Genomic DNA, 9218 nt, shown 5'->3' on the forward strand with positions numbered 1-9218 from the left:
ACATCTTGTTCCTACACAAAGAGCATACACACACAGCTTCCCAGTACACAGACACATGCCTGCGTGCACACACACACCCTTTCTTTCTGGAAACAGCCTTTGACCTTTCAACTGGTGACACCCACACATAGCCACGAGACGCCATAGCCACGCCTGCTTTTTGCAGGACAGTCTGCTTGAGATGGAAGTCCTTTCCTGCCAGTGGAGGACAGAAGCATGGGCTTCCTCCAGAAAGAATTGTCCTTTTGCTTGGGGATGCACTTCTAAAGTGACCCACAGCGTCTTGGTATTCCCATGAACAGACCTGCCAAACTCTGGTGCTGTCCAGAATTGTTGGCCCAACTTCCACCTTTCCCCAAGCTGGCAAGGCTAATGCTGTACCCAGATATGAAGGCCCATTTGTGCAGCTGGTGAAACTTAAAGGAGGTTTTAGGCAGGAGGTCTCCTCCCCAGGGCAAAAGCCCTGCTTCACCTTCAAAAATACCGTTGGGGTGACATGTTTATGGAGCAGTCTTCAGGCTGGTGCTTCCAAGTTTAGTCGGACTGCAATTCCTATAATTCCCAGATAGCCTGTTGTAGGGCCAAGCTGGCCGGGGATTATGGGTATGTAGTCCCCTAAATATGGAGGGCACCAGGTTGGGGAACCCTCGTGAAGTTCTTTTCTAAGACTTCTTCTTCGTTTCAAATTCGAATGCGGTGCAGTCCCGCACAGACGCTTTCCGAAATAAGCCTCGTCGAGTGAGTTTTGAGGAAACTTGCAGAGCATTGTGCTGTTCAGGTCTAAAGAATCCAGAAGGCGGCAGACGGCGGAGAGCCTCCCGTTTCATCCTAGACGGGCCTCCTCGGAAGTTCAGCGGGACTTGCGATCGGGTCTTGTGTGCCGCACGCGCTCCGTCGAAAAAAGCGCTCTTCCGCAGGCCTGAACTGCTTTCATGACGTCGACCAAAGAGGGCGTTTCCTGGACTTCCGCAGCTGTTTTGGACTTCGGTCTCTGGCAAACTATTTGTTTGGGTGCCTCGGAAATCGCCCGCGCCACAACAAAGCCACGTCTGGAGATTTGTGCCTTGCATTGTGCTTCAGGGGAAAACAAACACAAACACACAGAGAAGTTCATCACGTTGAACTTTAGTATTCACAAACCCTTCAGAAAGTCCTGAGTGGGCCAGTGGAAAAAAACTGTTTATGTGTGCAAAACAGCGCGGGAGCACCTTTATGGACCACAGGAGGAAAGGAGTAAATGTTAGGAAGCAGTTTCCCCGCAGATTTTAAGCTGCAGTCCCGTGAACACCTGAGGCTGAATCCCACTGGACTTCCTGCAACTTTCCAGTCAGCAAACTTCAGTGGGCCACAATATAAATGGGGAGGAGGGGTCGGAGGGGGTCCCAGCCAATTTCCCAGAGGAATCGGGGGGAGGGCATAGTTCGAGAAATGTGGGATCTCTCTCTCAAGAACCGCAGGGGTGGGTGTGAGTCGGTGGGAAGGCGGCGCTGATAACCCAGCCCTTCCGGGTGGAGACTCTGCCGCCTCTTGATTTTACAAGAATCGGGCTGTCTTCCTTCCACCCGCAGGCGGATGAAAGACGTCCCATTAAGTTTAAGGAGGCCTCGTCCTAGATGGAAGATTCACAGGCGATTCATTCATTTGCGCATCACAAATCACATCTCTTTAAATTAGCTGCGAGGGAGGGAGGGCTACCTGAATCAAAATGCGTGGAAACTCCGCAGCTGAGGTGTTAGAAATTGAGAGCAGTCGCAAACCTCAAGGTCCCACCCCTGCTCCAGTTCAAGAGGTTGGTTTGGAAGCCGGCTCCTGCTTGGGTTGATACAACTCATACAGTAGCAGGAACTGGCTAAGTCCTCTCCTCCCCTAGTGCCAATATTATTTTATAAAACGAAGATGCGCTGGCCAAAAAGCCTTTCTGGAGACCAGATTCTTCACCTTGAAAATCTGCGTGATTACCAAGGGAATAAGACCGTTTTTGAAGTGATGATCCTTGAGTTGTGAGACTCAGCCCTCTGGGTATGCTCAAAGGTGAATTTCTTTAGAACACTTATTCATGAGCTAGAGTTGATGTCAGAATTCCTTCTGAAGCTGAAAGCACATTTGAAAAGGGCATTACTGTAGCTCAACAATTTCCTCCCAGTTTGGTGCCACCATCCATGCCAGCTAGAGAGGATAGGATTTGTAGTCCAAAACATCCGGAGGGGTGGAGAAGGCTACTTTAAGCTAATTTATCTCTCTCTCTCTCTCTCTCTCCCTCAACCTGGTGCTCCTCCAGGTTGCCTGCTACAATGCCTAGCATTCTCAAAAAACATAGTTTGTGGCCAGGACGAGTGGGAAATGCAGCCCGTCACATATGGAAGGCAGCAGGTTGGGGGAAGATAGACCTAAAACGCTGCACAAACTTCAGTGTACTGTACGTACAAGTTACTGTATGGAGATTAATGCCAGTCAAAAAACATGACAGTGTTTTTTATTGTAATTGATGTCACACTTGGCAAATGGCTCTAATTTTTTCCTCCATTTTTTTTCCATAGATCTTTGGTACCAGACATTAATTCATCACCTCCCCTGGCTTAGGATTTCCAAAGTGGGAAAGAAGGATCTGTATGTACTGTGCGGCAAAGAATAATTCCAGGTGCATTCCATAGGTGGCACCGTGCTACTAGAAATGGTATCTATGAGAGTAAGTCACAACGATGAGCCTCCTTTCTGCAAAAACTCCGCATGGCTTCAAGAGCCGGTGCGTGGCCCCTGCTTTTATCTGGAAACCACTGGATTATCCGGCTGACCTGGACCTGGTATACACATGCCAAGAACCTGTCTAATCCAACCTCTGGTTAACCGATGTGTCAACATTCTGTTATCTTTTGTTTGCATCCTAAATCAGTAAGGAATGGATTACTCCGGTTCCATGAGATCAGAGACTGAAGGTGCAGTTCTGATTTTCATCACCTGGAAGTAAACCCCGTTTGCCTTAATTATACATACACCTGCGTAGAAATGCCCCAGAATGCACTTTTATTGAGAAGCAAATCATGTTTATGCAATGGAATTCTTCAATAGCCAGAAAGTCCTTTAAGGTTGTGTCTGTCACTGTGGAAGCCAGTGCCTGAAGAAACCCCAATCTATTAAATGGGACTTCTTTGCACCTAAGTAGGCATAAGATGGCAGACTGCCTCTGGGCACTTTTACACCAAACACCCATTCTCTTTGTCTTTTTGAATGATAGAATACAAATTTCATGTGGCCCATAATGCATTACGGCTATACACTCCAATACTAATCAGTCAGCTCAATACATTCCAGTCAGTTTGATTAGCCCGTTGGACCCTGTCTGCCGTTTGTTTCCGCTCGGAGGTTCCTTTGGATTACGACCAAATGTTTGAATACATGATTATATAAACACTTACAGATAGGTACATATACGGTGCCATTTCAAGAGAGAGGGGAGATTCAAAGACAAAAAGTGGTCAAGATCCACTCTGGGATGACATATACAAAGAATCTGGTATTAAAAGGAACCGTGTCAGTTCTAATCGATTTTTCCCGCGGTTGGAGCCCCCCCACTCTCTCTTGTGCGCGCGCGCACACACACACACACGCCCCCCCCCCCATAGCTCTCCTAGAAGCCTAGAATCAATAACTGCGTTCTGGTCCGGCAGAACTGGCCAGGGCTCCGAAACTGCTTGCTCGCTCCCTTGCTTAGTAATTTATTCAATTAATTAATCAGACACAACAGCAAACTGCGTCAAGAGAGTTTTGGCAGAACAGGTTGTGCGGCTGCAGGTTCCAAGAGGCTTCTTCTTGAAGCTGTCACTCCCTGGGCAGAAATGCAATGGGGATTAAGGAAACTGGTCGGGAGAGGTTTGGGCGTATTCTTAGTTGTGCGGTGGGGCGGGGGGACCGGCGGATGGGATGGGGTGGGAATGAATGGTTGTATCTGTACACTCAAATGATGGGTCCGAAGGTGAGGTACACAGAGTAATAGCGGGGAGGGGGATAAGATCCTCACCCGTTAATTCTGGGCCCGATGCTTATGTTCCTACTTCTGCCGCAGTGGCACTGGCACTTTGGAATCAGTCGCCCATTTTTAGCTACCACGACATTAATATACGGAATCAGGCAAGATATATTACAGTTTTAGCGCCCTACAGCGTATCGGGCGCTACATAGCGCAAGGAAACAGCGCAACAGAAGCCTGGAGGCTGCAGAAATGCTTAGGGCCATTTACAGGAGAGCAGGTCCGCCGAGATGGGCTACTCTTCCGAAGTAAAGGGAGAGTCCGAGCTTTCCCCTTCCATCCTCCCTAAAATTACCCCTCCTCTTTTTCTATGCGTGTTACCCTTGCTCATTAGACAGCCCCCTTTCACAGCGACCGAGAAAGGGGTGCTGCTCTTTTAGCCGCGGTGGGACCCGCCAGCCGTGCAGTAGAGTCCGCGCTGTCAAATAAAACGCCCGGTTCGGAGGAGGAGGCGGCCGATTTATCTGACACTCTCAGCCAGCAGAGCAACGGCGCTTCTCACAAAACGCCTTTTGTTCCTGGTGACGACGGCTACCCCCACCCAATTCGCTGATTAGGCCTGCCGAGAAATATAAACATGCGTGTTCTCCGCAAAGCAGGGTCTACTTTCCAGTCTCTGCGACAGCCAATGACAGGGGGCCAATGCAGGCGATCTCCTTCCCTCCCATCTCCCCAGTCTGGATCCATTTTGTCTGAGTTATGGAGCCATATTCGTTCGGGAATTGTCTTCCCCGCTGGCTTCTGGAAACAGCCAGCAAAATCCAGTTGTGCACAAGAAAGGGGGAGGGAAAGAGCGCCTGAAATAGACTCGAATGAATGTACGGGCGCGCGCACGCCCCCCCCCCCCACCTGCCTCCCCTTCCCTGGCTAGGGTGAAAAAGCCCTGCTGTGAAGGGGGGGGGGGGGCTGTAGAGTATTTGAATGAGCCTCCCCCATGGCACATCAGCTCGCTGACGTCAACTCCTGGGGAGGAGGCAGGGAAGAATAAATTGGAATCTGACAGCTGCAAAGAGGTGTGACGGCAACGCCTCCCCCGCGGCTCTGAGACGAGCCCGCGCCAAGCTCTGCTCTGGAGTAGCAAAGCCGCCCCCCTCCCTTCGTGTCATTTGTGGCATAATTGAAGCCAGGCAGGGGACCGCGAGCTTTGCTTCTAAAGCTGGTGCAGCTGAAACCTGAAGTGTAAAACGAAACCAAACAGGGAAATCAAAGTACTCCGGAGCATGTGCAGAGCATCTTTATTTCAAACTACTGGGTGCTCATTGCAAAAACCAGCTCCCCCCAGCCACCTGCCATTCTGACGAAGAACTCCAAAGCAAGCATGCGCCTTGACACGCCTCCTTTGAGGAGCAGCCGCTGCTCATACCGCTTAAACTGAGCAGATATGCTGCCCTCCTTCCTTGCTGAATGCCATCCTGTGTTGTGACTTATCTGCTCTTTCTGACCCGCGTCTGAGGAAGAACTCCAGAGAAAAATGGGAGGAAACCATCACCCCATCCTCTAAAATGCTGGGATTCCTGGCTCCCTGGGGTTCCCAAGGACACCCAGGTGACTGCGGCAGGAAGGAACCCGCAGCCATAGTCTCCTCCCCCTTTCTCCTGCTTCTGTAAAGCCCAGAACCTTAACAAAAGCCATTACTGAATGCAAAGGAATATCCAGTCCAGTTCATTTGCATCGCCGCCTAATAAGATGAAAATTTGCAGCAGCCTGAAAAGGCGGGGGGCGGAGGCAACATCTGTGTCTGGCCACGTCTTCTCAGACTTATACAGGCAGCAGAAACTGCAGCCCTCCCCCTCCCTCCCTCCCTCCCTCCCTCCCTCCCTCTGCCTGGGCACGGAGCTGCACCCGGACTCTGGCGACCGCTGTTCTTCGCTCTGGCATCGATCGCCTTTAACTCGTCTAGGTTGGGGAAGGGAACGGGAGGGGAGGGAGCCGGCGGGGGGGCGGGGGCGGGGAGGAAGGCTAGAGCGCAGAGAGAACAAGGTAGATACTGTATTTCGGTTCATGCCCTTATATGGTGATGAGCACGGCGCCCTGCAGACTAGCTGCACCATATAAGGAAGCGGCGCGAGAGACTCGGGTGAGCTGTTGAGTGCTGATTGGTGCGCGCGTATCTCGGCAACCAGACTTCAGTGGTGGAAACGGGCCTGCTATTCCCCTCCCCAGCTCATTTGTCCCTCGCTCGCTTTCCACCCTCGCCCCCCGCCCCCCCGCCTGCAAAGGCGAACATGGAAAACGGGGGGGGGGGAAACGGGGGTTCCTGGTAGACCCTCGCGCCTGAAACAGCGTGTGCTGTGGGAAGGGCCTCACCAGGGGCCAATTTGGCCCCGAGGGGACAATGTTTTTTCTCCCCACCAGCTCAGTCTCCCCGCTCTGCTTTCTTGTCCTTGTCCTTGTAGATCTCCGGCCTGGAAATCGGGAAGAGAGCAATAATTATTAGATTTAGCTGCGCAAAGAGGAGGTTCTGCTGTACTGGCTGGGTAGACTCAAGTGTGTGTGTGTTTGTGTGTGTGTGTGTGAAAGGGTGGGAAGGGAAAGGCCGATGAGATGGACCGATAGAGCTATAGGTGTGCGTGATTGATGGATGTGTATTTCAGAGTGATGGGTGGCTGTATGGATAGTATGAATTGATCGATGGGGGGCACAGAAAAATGCCGAGATTGATGGTTGCGTGCATTGATTTGAGAATAATCGGAATTCGCGTAGTGGAAAGGGTATGTGGAGAGGCTGACGGAAAGCGGGTAGAGGGCGGCCATAAGAGAGAAGAGAAAAATCTCCTCATTACGGACGATAAGTGCCATTTCACATATTATGCAGAAACATCCTCGCCGATGTAACCTCAGCACAGCACCGACAGCTGCAGACCATTCCAGGCCCTATGCGGGAATGTTTAAGCACCATTTGGGCATTTTCATACCCCAAGCTTAACAGGGACACCACCTTAGGGAAGTTGCACCGGGTCCAGAAGAGGTCAATCTCGCAGAAGAGTTGCAGTGGCCGGGTCTGAAAAGGCTAGATTTCGTAGAACCCGCTGATTTCCATGGGATCTGACTGGGCCCATACTCCCCCGCGGCCCGGCTGAATACACCGCGCTGGCGGTAGCCGCAGGCAGGCGAGCATTCATCCGAGTCTTAGATTCTGTTCCATGGAATCTCAGGAGGTCGGGATATTGGCCCAAGGGAATGCCTTGAGACCGGAGCGTTTAACGTTCTTTCCTGGGAAAAAATCGGGGAGCGTGAGAAATACAAAGGCCGTCAAGCATCGCGGCCGTCAGTACCAGCCTTGAGACAAACCGGCAGACGATTCGATCCAGTAGGACGCGGAAGACGGAAAGTAAAGAGGACGAAGATCACGGAGGCCCTGAGTCACCTTCTCTGAGAAGGGAGAAATGACGACGGCGCCATAGAGAACCGCGAAACGGGGCTGTAAGCGGATAGACGCGGTATTAAGGCTACAATCCTCAACCGTTTTCTTGAAAGTAAGCCCCATTGGACTGAGTGGATCTTATTTTCATGTTATTTTTCTGTGGGACCGCACCGCTGCCAGTGTATAGGAAAACGAGATAGTCTGGGAAAAGAGGAAAAACAGCATTCTTAAAATAAAATAAAAAACCCTGCATTTAAACACCAGCAGAGCAAACCTACCACTGAAGAATACACCTTCAGCAGTACCTATTCCCAGTTCGATAAAGCTCCCTCCAACTGATGACCTCCCAGATGTGTGGGACTACATCTCCAATAACCCTCAGTTAGCGAGAATGATAAGCATTGTATGTAAGGCATTCCAACCCGGGGCTGGAGAAGGCTCATTCATTCGGATTCTAGCTCTTACTTCTCCAGCTGCTTGTTGTGGTCCGAAAAAGAGCTAGGAGAGAGATTCTGTGTGGGCGGAAGTGCAGTGGAGGGAAAACCAGTTTTACAAGGTGAAGCCAACAGGCAAGAGAATATGTCCTGATACAATAAACACGCGGGGTTTAATCTAAGGGACTTCTTTGTAAAGGCAGCAATGGACGAAGGGTGTTCCTTCTCTGGAATCCCATATGGGAAGAAGAGATCGAGAAATGGCTGCTGTAAGGGCGTCGCGGGAGGGGGGTAATGCTGTGGACTCCTGGTTGCCGAACTGCTGGCCAAGTGTGCCAATTAATCCACCTTTCTCTTGCATTCAGCACATCGAGGCTTTAATGGCTTAGAGACCCCTATTCCTTAAATCCACGGATTTACGCTCTACCGGCCTTAGCCCTCGCTCCCTTCTATCCGGAGGCAGCCACCCTGCCAAAGGAGAGGTAGGCGGACAAGGGCGGAAAGGCTGTAATGCCCGCTGCAGCGGACTCCTTACTGCGCCAGCTTTCCCAAGCACAGCCTGGCCTGCTCGCTTCCTCTTCTTCAGCGCACAATGTAGGTCACCGCTGGAGACCTGAGCGGCTCGACTAGCAGCCTGCTGCAGCGGTCTGTCTTCGCTCAGGCGGCCCAGCACCCTCTCTAAAGCTTGCCTTAGGGGCTACTGCAGCTCAGAAGGAGCCGGGAGGCCTTGCCGGCGCTCCGAAGACTTGAAGCCCCAGGATGCTGTAAGGTGTAGCTCCCCAGCCTTCGACTTGTACTTAAGGTCCCCTTGGAAGTCGATCGCCGTTGAGGCCTTGGTCCTGGAAGGCAGGTGCAGCGTGGAGCCCATTTCAATGGCTTCGAAAAGGGAGCAGAAGAGGCGGACTGCAAAGTCTGGATCCTTCCGAGCCTGGGATGAAATAGGAGCAGCGTCCAGGAGCTGAGACGGGATCTCCTCAAAAGCCTTCCCCGTCCGGATCACTGCAAGACGCCTGCAAAAATGAGCAGGGACCCAACCCTCTGATTAGGGTTGCTCTTTGGGCGAGAAAACCATACAGTATTTCTTTGTAGGCACGCAGCCGCAGTAGGGCCGGAGCCGGGATGGCAAGCTTAGAACCACCAGATAGTCCTCCCACCCGGCTGCCCGTGGCCCAGCCCCAAGGCTTTCCACTCCGTGGTCGCCTTTGGGGGGTTATGAGCATCTCTGTGCAATGCGATCTGAGAGATGTGGCAAAAATGCCGAGTTAGTGTCCTAACATCTCGGGGAAGCTTCTGGACGGAGAATGCCGGAGGCAGTTTTTTCCCGCCCGGACGAAAAAAGCTTGTGAGTGCAGCCTTCCCAACCCTATCTCCGAAGGGCAGGGTGCAGGAAAGTGCTC

Source organism: Candoia aspera, chromosome 2, assembly GCF_035149785.1.
Source record: "Candoia aspera isolate rCanAsp1 chromosome 2, rCanAsp1.hap2, whole genome shotgun sequence".
Taxonomy (NCBI): domain Eukaryota; kingdom Metazoa; phylum Chordata; class Lepidosauria; order Squamata; family Boidae; genus Candoia; species Candoia aspera.